This window comes from Periplaneta americana, chromosome 16 (assembly GCF_040183065.1).
Source record: "Periplaneta americana isolate PAMFEO1 chromosome 16, P.americana_PAMFEO1_priV1, whole genome shotgun sequence".
Lineage (NCBI taxonomy): Eukaryota > Metazoa > Arthropoda > Insecta > Blattodea > Blattidae > Periplaneta > Periplaneta americana.
The window spans coordinates 101,648,718-101,660,966 of record NC_091132.1 but is presented as its reverse complement, the minus strand read 5'-3'; the positions used below and the strand labels follow the sequence as shown (position 1 = coordinate 101,660,966).

Below are 12,249 nucleotides of genomic sequence, written 5' to 3'. Positions count from 1 at the left end.
ACGTAAAATGGACTGATGTTCCTCATTCTCTTTTTTCTGATCCGTCCAAGGTGATACTGTAGTAATAAACTTTGGAGGCGGCAGTTACCTTCTCAGAGTCCAATTCCATTGCAATTTTCGTCATATGACCACCAGTCGTGTCTATTCCTGTCTTGTTTTTATTATTTTTTGAAGGAGGGGGAGAAGAACGCGAGGACATTTAAACTGGCCACATCTACGGAACCGTCGGCGTCAGCCTGCCACCGCGGGGGAGGGGGGAGAAAGAAAAAGACACCTAAAAAATTCTTCGCGGATTGTGCCGACTATGAGTACCCCCCACTGCCCGATCCCAAGCAACCCACCCCACGCAAGTTATCCTTTAAACTGGACATTCCACACCTAATGGCAAGTCTTACACCAGAAGCGTGTCGCAGTTTTATGCCCCTACCACGGGAATAACCGCCCGTGGCACCACACATTATGCTCAACAATCCCAGGGCTATCCAGCTTCAGTGGACTTGTGATTGATTACACTGCAACACTCATACATCAGCGGTAATACGTTGGAGCGATATATCCGCCCCGGCGAGAAGAGTCGGTCACCGGGACGTCTAAATCGCCCCGGGCCCCCATTAGGCCTCTACGTGAGTGTACGTGACCTCTGGTCCTGGCTCGGCACCTAAACTTGCATATAGGGGCAGTATGAAGGGTCCACTATTGCTTCGATTCTAGGCGCCCTGACGGGCTACACAATTCGGAAGTCGCGCTCGAAACCGTGGAACAGGACCATGAGATAGGAAAGATCCCCGCTGATGGGTGTTATAAGCCTGACAACCTTAACCTAAGAATGAATATAAATATCTAGAAGAGGAAAACGCATGTGCCTCACCAGGCATTCGTAAGAAATGCAGTCATATAGGCGGGCGTGGCAAGTCTATACAGCGGGGATGGAAAGGTGGAAATGGCTGTGATGATGTGGTAGGCCTTCCGCATACATTGGTGGCTGGCAGTGAGAAAGATAGAGATGAAAAAGACGAGAGAGCGAAAAGGGCTGAGTGATGGTAAGTCGATAAATGGTCGAAAGGAAGAGCACGAGAGCCACCATTGCACCCCCCGGTCACCAACTTGGTGGAACCCACCTCGACCAGTTGGCAATCTTGCGAGTTGTAGTTTCATGTTCATTTTATGGATATTTTTGTTCATTGTTGTGGTATAGACGGTTGAAATAATATAATAAAAATTCAGTTCTGTGGTTTGAAGGGAATTATTATTCATAATATCGGTATTTAAGAAGTGTCTCACAGTCAGTGTTATAAGAACAGAATGAAGAATGCGGAAAATAGTAATAAGAAAGTGAAGAAAAGGATTGCCCAGCCAAGATCCTGGAAATGTAACCAAAAATATTAGCAAGAGTAAGAGGACTTCAATACACTAACGCCAAAGGAATAGTGATTCCCGCTACACAGTATGGCCCTCCTTGCAGGTAATTAAAATATTCTATTATAACAAAATTAATTGATATATATTGCATTTCAAATTAAGATAGCTATTATTTCTAATAAATTTATATTAGGAATAAATTTATCTATTTTAAAATTTTATTTCATTTTAGGTGCACCAGACACTGTTACGACAAAGTAGATGATCCTGTTGATGTTCGTATTCGCCTGTACATATGGAGTCAAAAGACATACAAGACATATATCTTCAGGGTCTCATAGGCACAATGGACATTGCAAGGTGTCGACCAGGACTAACTACTAAAAATAATAAGAAGAAATGTGCATCTTTCAAGTATCATGTTATGGTAGGAGACCAACGGATCGATGTTAGTCTCACTGCATTTTTATCACTGCATGGAATTAAAGTGAAAAGAGTGAGGAGGTTGAGAGATCTAGCTATTCTTGGAGAGATCCCTAAAGATATGAGGAAAAAATGATAAGAGCAATGCTCTTCCCGAAGAGATAAAACTTAAGGTGAAGAAACACATAGACAGTTTTGATGTTAAGGAAAGTCATTATGCTCAAAGGTCATTTAAATATTTAGATTCAAGGCTCAATATAAAAATTATGTATAAGCTGTTCAGAGTTGCACCCTGGTGTCATAATAACCTATTAGTCGTATGCAGAAATGTTTAATGAAAATTTCAATCTTTCATTTGGGCGTCCTCAAATTGACGGTTGCGGAACATCTGAAGAGTTAAAAGCAAAGCTAAATAGTTCACATCTTAATCACAATGCAAAACGGACTGCTGCTGCTGAATGGTGCACAAACGAAGAGCCAATAAATTCTATAGCCAATTTCAATCTGACAGAAGTGCTACAGAAGATGTTCTTTCCTTATGTTTTGACTTTATGCAGAACATTCCATTGCAGGGAACATACTACATGAGACAGTTACATGTTAATCTTTTGCATTCATAATATTAATATGATCAATGTTATTCCCAATATGAGGTTAAGTTTTGTAATTGATTTTAGATAGATATTCTCTCTTATCTTGTACCTGAAGATGCCCCATGAGGGTGAAAACGTTAGTACTAGAACTTAATAAGATGTAAAACATAAATTGTTTGTTTTATATAATTATTAGTGTCTAAGCCATAAGACTGAATTTATTGATATATATCATTACTACGAAACTTAACCTAATAATGAATATAAGTACCAAAAGGGGAAGAAATATGAGGCCTAATCAGGCATTCTCAGGAAATCCCGTCATGTAGGCGGACGTGGCAAGTCTATACAGCGGGGATGAAAAGGTGAAAATGGCTATGATGATGTGTTGGGCATTCCGCATGCAATGGTGGCCGGTGATGAGATATAGTGATGAGAAAGACGAGAGAGCGAAAAGGGCTGGATGGTGATAATACGATAAATGTGCAAAAAGGAACACACTAGAGCCACCATTGCACCGCCCGATCACCAACTTGGAGGAACTCACCTCGACCGGATTGCCAAAGAACTCAAGGAATTTGTTGCTAGTAATGGATGGTTAGAGTGCTTTATAAAACAGCACAACATTGCATTTCGTTCTGTGTCTGGTGAAGGAGATGATATTTATCATGATGTGTGTAAGAGTACACTGTTGCATAACTGCAGCAATGTATATGGTATTAGGTATTAACGTATGAAAGATCTACTCTTACTGAAATTTGAACATTTTTATCGACTATATATGACTAGAAGGTCAAGAACAGCCTGCCACACATTTCAATATCATACTATCATATGATTCAGTTTCTTTCGTAAGACTATGCAGACATGTCAGTATGGAAAATCCTACTCACAGTACAAGTAATGAATACGAGTATATCGTCCAACTGTGTAACCTTACTGAGAAAGGATTGATAGAACTAGTAAATTATTCTGATTCCTATGAATACGAAACCACAGACAATAATGAGATAGGGACGAAAACGGTTGATTCTCCTGAAATTCGTGAGGAAGAAGAGAAAGTACTGCCCCCTCAAGAACCATTACAAAAGAGAAGGCAAGCACCAGCCAGAAAACAAAGTGATTCAGAGTTGAACTGGAAACAAAGTATGGTTCCAGTAAATTCCCCAAATGTTCTGATCTTCCTGGAATAAATTGTAATTCAGGAATCATAGCAGACAGTTCTCCATTTGTCGTATTAAGCCTCATTTCTGACAATGATATGTTTAAAATTTCATGTCATGAGACAAACAGATACACGACCCAGGAAGCAAGTAAAAAGAGACACTTTCACAGTGGAGAAATGTTACCACACAGGAAATTAAATTGTTTTTAGCAGTAGTGATTCATATGTGTATGGTTCGCAAGCCTCAATTCCGAGACTATTGGAGAGCAGATTCAACTGTGAAAACTGTTATTGCTGTTGTTTAATGTTCAGCCCTTGGCAGTGAAGCCATTAGAGCTGTTGCTCTCCAGTATTTTTCTATTATGGATCTAGCAGATAGGGCATTACAGGTTGAAGATGGTCTTCAGTCATGTGAAAATTAATTACGCGAAATCAATTGGCATGAGACATGGGCTAGGTCTTACGAGACAAAAATGAAACATCAATTGAACAAGTGGTGTCATTATGAATCACTACGAACATCAACATTCGTCGGACCCCCATCAATGTAAAAGTTATGGTGATTCTCGTGTACCACTGTGGTAGTGTGATCTTATGCATACAGTACCCAAACAGTATACCATCAATGTGGAGTGCTACACTTCATTTTTGGAATACAACCTGTGACCAGCATTGAGAAAGAAGTGACGACACTTTATGCAGAATCCACTCATTATTTTGATGGACAATGATCAGGCGCATGTGTTTGATCAATGGAATTGCTAAATGTTCTGCCATCCACCATACTCTCCATACTTAAGCCCTGTAACTTCGACTTGACTCCTGAGATGAAGGAACCATTTTAAGGCATTCGCTTCTGAACTGATCCAGATATTCATCAGGCAATAGACTAGTCCAATGAAACTATCAATAGAACAGGCACTGTTAACAGCACTCTATGACTTCCACAATAACTGGCAACAGGTTGTAGACAATGCTGGTGACTATAATGAGGCATTCTTACCATTGGTGGTTAACCTTCTGGTGAACCTCGTCAGATGTTATAAGCATTGAGTTTCGGGGTGGGCACAGTGGAAGACATCGAAATAAGAAATGCAAATTTATAACAAAGAATATAATTAACAAACAATAAATAACAATACAGCAATGAATTGATGAATTTGTGATACATGAACTAATGAAGTTAAATAGACAAAACGATATTACAAAGTAATCTGAAACTATGTGGCACATTAACGTCCAGCAACTTCAATACGTTTCAGTCCTTAAAGCAGAGTTATGCATTCGAAGTTATAATTTAGACTTAACTAATGAGCTGTATAATTACTAATATACCAATTCACAAGAAAATATTCTATAATGGAGCAGCCACACACACTCAGTAAACATGAGACAATATGTACTTAAGAGATTAACTATAATTTCGACTTACAATAACATCTCTGTACCATACAATAACCAAAGTGTGGCAGAGAAAGAAAAAGAAGACAATAAGTCTAAACTCGTATAGAACGAATAATCAATTTAGAATTCAATTATTACAGCCAACTCTAGATAGCCCAATTTGACTATACAATATTGCTCTGGTAGCTTCTAACCAATTGAGAACCTAACAAGTATTACCCGGCGTGCAAATGGCATAAAAATATTCTTAATCCAAAATAGCAAAAATCGCCGTAAGAAATAACACACAATAGTAATCCTCATGATACCGGATTGCTCAAACTACAAAAAGTAAAGAGAGAAGCGCAATTCCAAAATCAATACATCACAAAGCTTTAGCACAAGCCGCCCAATTCCGACGTGAATATACCTCTCGACTGATTCCGAAATCGTCCTCTCTACACGACGATTATTTCCAAGTCGACCTCTCTATATAACAATCAGTTCCTGAGTCAACCTCTCTACATAACGATAATTCCTGTGTCAACCTTTCAACATAACGACGAGTTCGTAAGTCAACCTTTCAACATAACGACGAGTTCCCGAGTGATCGTTCCGTGCTTTGATAGTCACCAAGAAAGCTCGCTTTCCCTCTCTCACACATATGTCAGAACTTAACCGGCCAATAGGAATTTAAATCGGAATAATAAAGGGAAGAGATGGCGCTGTCAGCAGTACAGCAGGAATGCGAACGCTGTCGGTGGTGTAGGGCAGGTAATCTGCATTCTACCACGAGACGTGACAGAGTTCGCATCGTGAACGAATATCGTGCTCTTGATAGAGAATATCAGTATATCTACTACCTTTCTTTCATTCATAGTGTAATTTTTTGTTTGTTTAACCTCAGTGAATATTTGAAATAGTGCTTATTCAATTAATCTGTTTAAATAAATTAAATAAATCAACTCAGACACCATCACACCGTACAAAGCGGTGTATCACGTACATACGACGACCATGGCAAAGAATACTAGCACAATATGGAAGTTCAAGACTTAGCTGAATCTGGAGACATCACATCGGAGCTCATCTTACTAAAATCTACAAATCCGAAAGTGTATACATCCGCTGAAGGTCTGCGATATATCATCAAGCCAATTATTAAACACACATCAGATGACAAACCGAAGAAGGAAGAAATCGCCAAGAAATATCAGATGATCCTAGCTTTCAAAATCCAAAACGAACAATCGCTGCTAAACAACAGCAGCAATTCACCATCACAACGTCAAATAAATATGCGGTATTAAACACCACCACTACGTCAACAGCAATGGGCACAATAACAACAGCACAACCTCTCCAAAGTACCAACGCCCCAGAAACCGGCCCATCAACGGTAAATAACCACAACTCCAACCAGGTCAGTAAGAAAATACCACCTATAACTATTATTAACAAATTGCAACCTTTGGACCTCAATAATCCACTAGGAGTCAGCAAACAAAACTTAGAATTACAATTCACACAGCAAGGAATCAAAATATTTCCTAAATGCATAGAGTGTCATAACAATTTAATTGACATTTTCAAAGCAAATGAAATTCAGTACTATGCGTATGGTCAACGAGATAAATCCGGTCATGCTAAGGGGGTTACCACCTACAACAACTGCAGACGAGTTAAAAGAAGAACTTATTGCTTTGAACTATACAGTAATAGCAATCCGCCAATTAACAAAAACTATTCTTAACGAAAATAACGTAAAGTCAATAGAATTTCTACCACTGTGGTCTATTACTTATAAATATATCGAAAATACTCCGAACATAAAACACCTTACAGGTATACAGCATTACAGAGGTCACATAGAACATTATATAGGAAAAACAGGACCAGTTCAATGTTACAGAAGCCAAAACTTTGGCCGTCAGGCACAATATTGCACACTAAACCCTAGTTGTATGAAATGAGCTGGCGATCATTTTTCATACATTTGCACCAAGCCTCCAACTTCACCAGCCACATGTGTAAACTGTAAACAACATCACCAAGCTAACGTCATAGGTTCCTCCGTTAGAAATGACTACCAAGAAAAACCCCTCTACGTCTCTCAACAATTTACGCAATCACCTATCATATCGGTTGACTTCCCGGATACACTTAAAACAAAATCCACAATCTCTTGAGCCAAAAGAAGAACTGCAGCTTCACAAGAGAACATATCTGATGTCAGCTGGAGGACTTCTTAAAGATTTCATCTATTTCTTCAAAAATTTGCAGATACGGAATATCTTACACAAAATAAAACAAATCATAAACATATTAAAATCTCTTAAGTCCAATATTGATAAATTCACGGTTGTATTTGAAGTTATTATATCTTCCTTTTCTTCCTCGGAAGAAATAATTCAAACACATTTCAACACACTTCCAACGCCATCTACAAGCTACGAATAGAATGCAGGATTCTAGATTACATCCTCTCTGTATTGTAACTTGGAATGCTAACGGTATTCAAAGCGATAAATAACTATTACAACAATTCCTTCAACAATATGATGTAAATATATTTCTTATAACAGAAACACATCTTCAACAAAATGATGGGCTTCCAATACCGAAATATTCCATCTATAGACAAGATGGACCAAATGGCCGACAGGGCGGTGTTGCTATAGCAATTAAATCATATATTATGCACAACGAAATCCCCTGCCAACAACCGCAACATCTTCAAATAGTGGCAGTTCAAATTCCAGTCTACAAAGAACAACTATTAATAGGATCAGTTTACGCTCCTCCCAGTCGCCCTTTAACAATCCAAGACTTGGATACAATAACCACAATTTCTCCTAACTTCTTATTAGGTGGAGATTTCAATAGCAAACACACAAACTGGAACTGTTCACCTCTCGATAACCACAATTTCTCCTAACTTCTTATTAGGTGGAGATTTCAATAGCAAACACACAAACTGGAACTGTTCACCTCTCGAAAGCTGACCAAGCCTATGCATCTCTTGCTAATGATGCCAAAAATGACAGTGTAATCACGATTTTGTGGATCTTCAGCAAGTTCTGTTTACTCCAACGCTGACTCACTCAGATATATATTATCAGCGCCAATATTCTTCATACAGCCTAGCAATACACAATATGACAGCCAAAACCGCCAACATGTTTGTGTGGCATGAAAGTATTGCTAAACGTGGTTCAAAGGAAATTGGTTCCGTATGTTAAAATATGTCACAGAAAACAGTAGCCAGGACAAGAACAGAAACTTATTGCTTGGTCGGATGGGTGTATAGGTCAAAATAACTGGACCATTCTGAACGTTTACCACTATCTCAACACATCCGAGGTTTTCACTGCAATTGAACAGAAGTTCTTGGTGAGTGGTCACAGTTTCCTTCCCTGTGACCACAATTTCGCCGTTATAGAAAGTGCAAGAAGAAAAAGGCCCTTGTCCCATCTGACTGGAAATACATAATAGCATCTGCCAAAATATATTGCCCTTTTTTGGTGTTTGAAATGAGTCAGAGCAACTTGAAAGATACTGATGCGTTCTCAAATGGTGCTAAGAAGAAACTTCAAATAATCAAATTTACTTAGTATAAACTAAGCGCCGATGACCCCACAAGTTTGTATACCAGAAAAACTCACAACACCTTAAGACCTTGGATTTCTGCGCAAGTATTCCCGCACAACAGCAGCCGCCAGACTATGAAGAAATGTACAATGGTCCCTTACCAATTTCGAAAGAAAAAAAGGCTGACCTGATGGATATGACAAAATATTTGTTCAATGAGGAGCACAGACAATTTTATGAACACCTTCCATCTGTTTGATCTCTGAAGTTTCAAGTGATGTCACAGTTTCTGTGTTATAAGTAGGTACCTTCTGAATGGTTTATATTGTTTGCAATGTAATGGTTCCAACTAAATAATACAAAATTTGTATTTTATTTAATAACTCAATGTGATTAATTAATATTGAAAAATGTTGGATGTCACACCTGAATCTCAACCCAGCTGCGTTTGGCACTAACAACATTTAAACAACTGTCCTGTAAAATGTAAAAATTGTACATCCAACATTTTTCTCGCCAGATATTCATTTATTACCTTTTCCTTAAAGATGTTTGCTAATGCAAAGCCATACGGTTAGATCCATAATTAAGCAGTAGAAAAGTTCAAACAAATTGTCATCGAAATACAGTTAAATGTCGCCAGATTTAGAGACAAAGTCATCACTACATTTGCAACATTGCTTCCTACTACTGTCACCACTCATCAGTCCTGGTTGCTGTTAGACGAGTCCACTGGTTACTATTCAAGGGGTGTATACTTTGGTGACACGTATATAAGGCAGAAATAAAACAGATTTAATTTCATTCACTGAAGTAAATAATTCCGTAAACTAACCTGTTATCATATAGGTTGAATGGGGTAGGGGGGGGGCTCTCCCTGCATCCACTTATTGAGATGATGCAGTCCAAATTTAAAATGATAATGAAGAACCCAGACTGGGAACAGATCAAAGAAATTGCTGAACATCTCTCAGGAAAGTCAGCTGCTGCACAGTCTTCAGGTTTGTCGACTGTAAAGTGGAAAGAACTTTTTCAGTATAAGAAAATATATTTACAGACACTACACGTTGATATTGGGAAATTCACAGAAGTATGCTTCCATTCACTGCAATGTTGTAAGTGCACAAGATTTAGCATAGCTATAATTGAGCCAGACAAGGACATATTATATGTATCAGTAAACCAATGTCCTGCAACCAAATACTAAGATAACGATAATGAAAGGAAACTTTTATTTAATCATATACTTCTATGTATCATGATTGATGCAAAACATGCAACACATTGACAGATACCTGTTCAACACAAGCACGTAACGTTTGCAAAGCTACACCCAGAGACATGAATGATTTAGTAACGATCCTAAAAAGAAAATGCAATACCGATACCTATCAATATGGTATATCGTATATTATGCCTATTTACGTTTCATTGAATTTTTATTATATATTTCCTATAATTAGACATAAAACAGTGGCAGGCTAGAGGCAAGGAGGTCAAAGATAGAAAGGAGCAAAGAAAATCTACAATAACAAAGAAGTTTTATCAAGAAATGGGGCTAGTCATGGAACAACTGAAGCAAGGAGGTGGCAATAGCAACGATGCGCACACGGCAAGGAAATTCTTCGACAACCCAGATAAGGTGGCAGAAATTACAGGCCTTGATTCCACTCTCATCACATGTTTCTCAAATATTCTGAGTGTGTTGGCAAGTGGACATTATATTAATGTAGACCACTTCAAAAATTATAGTTTGGAAACAGCCAGATTGTTTATAGAGTTATATGGTTGGTACAAAATGAGTGCATCTGTGCACAAAGTACTTATACATGGCAGTGGTATAATCAAATCTCTGTCATTACCTGTGGAACAGTTGTGTCAGAAAATGTTCTTGCAGCGAGTCACTAAGAGTACAAGAATATTAGGCTTTTCCACTCCAGGAAAATATCGCAAATCGACACGAATACTGACATAATACAAATGTTGCTGGTATCGCCAGATCCAGTGATTTCTGCGAACAGAAAAACGACCAGAAAACGAAGAAAGCTATTTTCTAAAGAAGTAATTCCCTTGCTAAAAATCTCTGGGTTTTTACAAGGAATATCTGACATGGATCGCGCTGATGACATCTGTGACGATATCCAAAACGAAGATGACTAGTTTCTAATTTAACTGAACTGCAGTAGAGGTGTATAATTGAATTATATTGTGACAGCCGAGAGTCGATCACGCGTCCCGCAGAGGGCGGGGCACGCGAGAAGATGGGCGACGCGGCGAAGAAGGCTGCAGCTGAGCGGGTCTGGAGGGGACGGACGTAAGGGGAACGTCTGCATGCCGAGAGGGCAAGGGGAGGTTCACTGCAGTGCGAGGCGAAAGGGGACGCAAAGCTGTAGGTACTTCGCTGTGTAAGGTGAAGGGGGGGGAACGAAACCTCCCGAACAGACGTGCGGAAACAGAAGCAAGGAATAACAGGTGGAAGACACCAGAAACGGAAACTTCCAGAATCGTACTTCCTGGAAACTATGGTTTAGTGATAAAAAGGAGACGCGAAGAAGGAGCCAGTTCAGTTTTTGGACAACAAGAAAACAAGCATATCCTCGCGTTGGTGGATCGCCAGGCTAGAGAACATAAACAGATAGTTGCCGAGGAGCTTCGAAGTGCCATGCAAGAAGAGGCAACAGATTTGAGGACTCTATATAGTGGCCCTGCGGAACCATCACCTTCAGCCAGACATTCGAACGTCAAGACGCCGAAGTTCGACGGTACGACGTCTTGGGCGATTTTCCGTCGCCAGTTCGAGGCTATCGCAGAGCACAATGGGTGGACGCCGGCAGAGAAAACTACTCAGCTGCTGGCCGCGCTTCAGGGACAGGCGTCGGAGATTCTTCACAGTGTTCCAGAAGATGGGACAGCCACTGAGATAATGGCGGTCTTCGAGGGACGTTATGGTGACCATCAACTTGAGGCAGCATTTAGGACCCAACTGAAAAAGAGAATCCAACAGTCAGGCAAGTCCCTACAAGAATTTGCAATGGCGGTGGAACTGGCCCATAAAGCCCTCAGTGGCCTACCTACTAACTTCGTCGTTGGAGAGGCGGCCTACACCTTCGGCAGCAGAGTTCGAAACTCCGAAATCAGACAACAGTTACGCCGGTTCCTACGTGGGCGACAGCAGCGACGCGACACAAGCGGACGGAGCGTCCCAGCGATACACTTGTATCACAAGCATTTATGTAGGTTATTGTGTTCTACGTGGACTGACGATGCGGGCGACACCGGCGATCATATTCAAAACTATTTCACCATGATCTCCAAGGAGAAAAGACGTAACTTAATACTTTTATACAGTTCGGTGCTAACGTATGCATATTTAAAAAGGAAGAGTGAACGATGTCAAACAAACAATATTTATAAAGAACGTCCAATTTATGGCGAGTTTCATCACCTTTATAAAAGATTGCGGCAGTATCCGGAATTGTTTCGTAATTACACGAGAATGACAATTGAAACATTCGATTACATTGTCAGTGTTCTGAAAAATGGTTTTACTTTGAGGACAACCAACTTTCAAAGGCCTATATCATTGGAGGAACGGCTTATCGTGACTCTCAGGTAAGCATCATTAAATTTATTATTTTTTAGTCATCAAACATGATTTTTTTTTTAACTTATGTAAAGAAAATACAATTATTATTGAGTAAATAGAAATTGTATAAAATCAAAGATGGTGGAAGG

At 39.4% G+C, this 12,249-nt stretch overlaps 1 protein-coding gene across 2 annotated transcripts in view; it reads right to left on the bottom strand.

The window, feature by feature from the left end:
* Positions 1-4,639: 4,639 nt before the first annotated feature.
* LOC138690979 (probable bifunctional dTTP/UTP pyrophosphatase/methyltransferase protein) overlaps positions 4,640-12,249 on the bottom strand; it is a 74,903-nt gene continuing 67,293 nt past the window's right edge. Inside the window, exons 6-7 of one of the 2 annotated variants that reach the window (XM_069812593.1) lie at positions 7,915-9,524; positions 4,640-7,835 (exon numbers count right to left, since the gene is read on the bottom strand). The gene's annotated coding sequence lies outside the window, so the exon portion shown is untranslated. Of the gene's footprint in view, positions 9,525-12,249 lie in introns of both variants that reach the window. The other variant, XM_069812592.1, reaches the window with a different exon arrangement.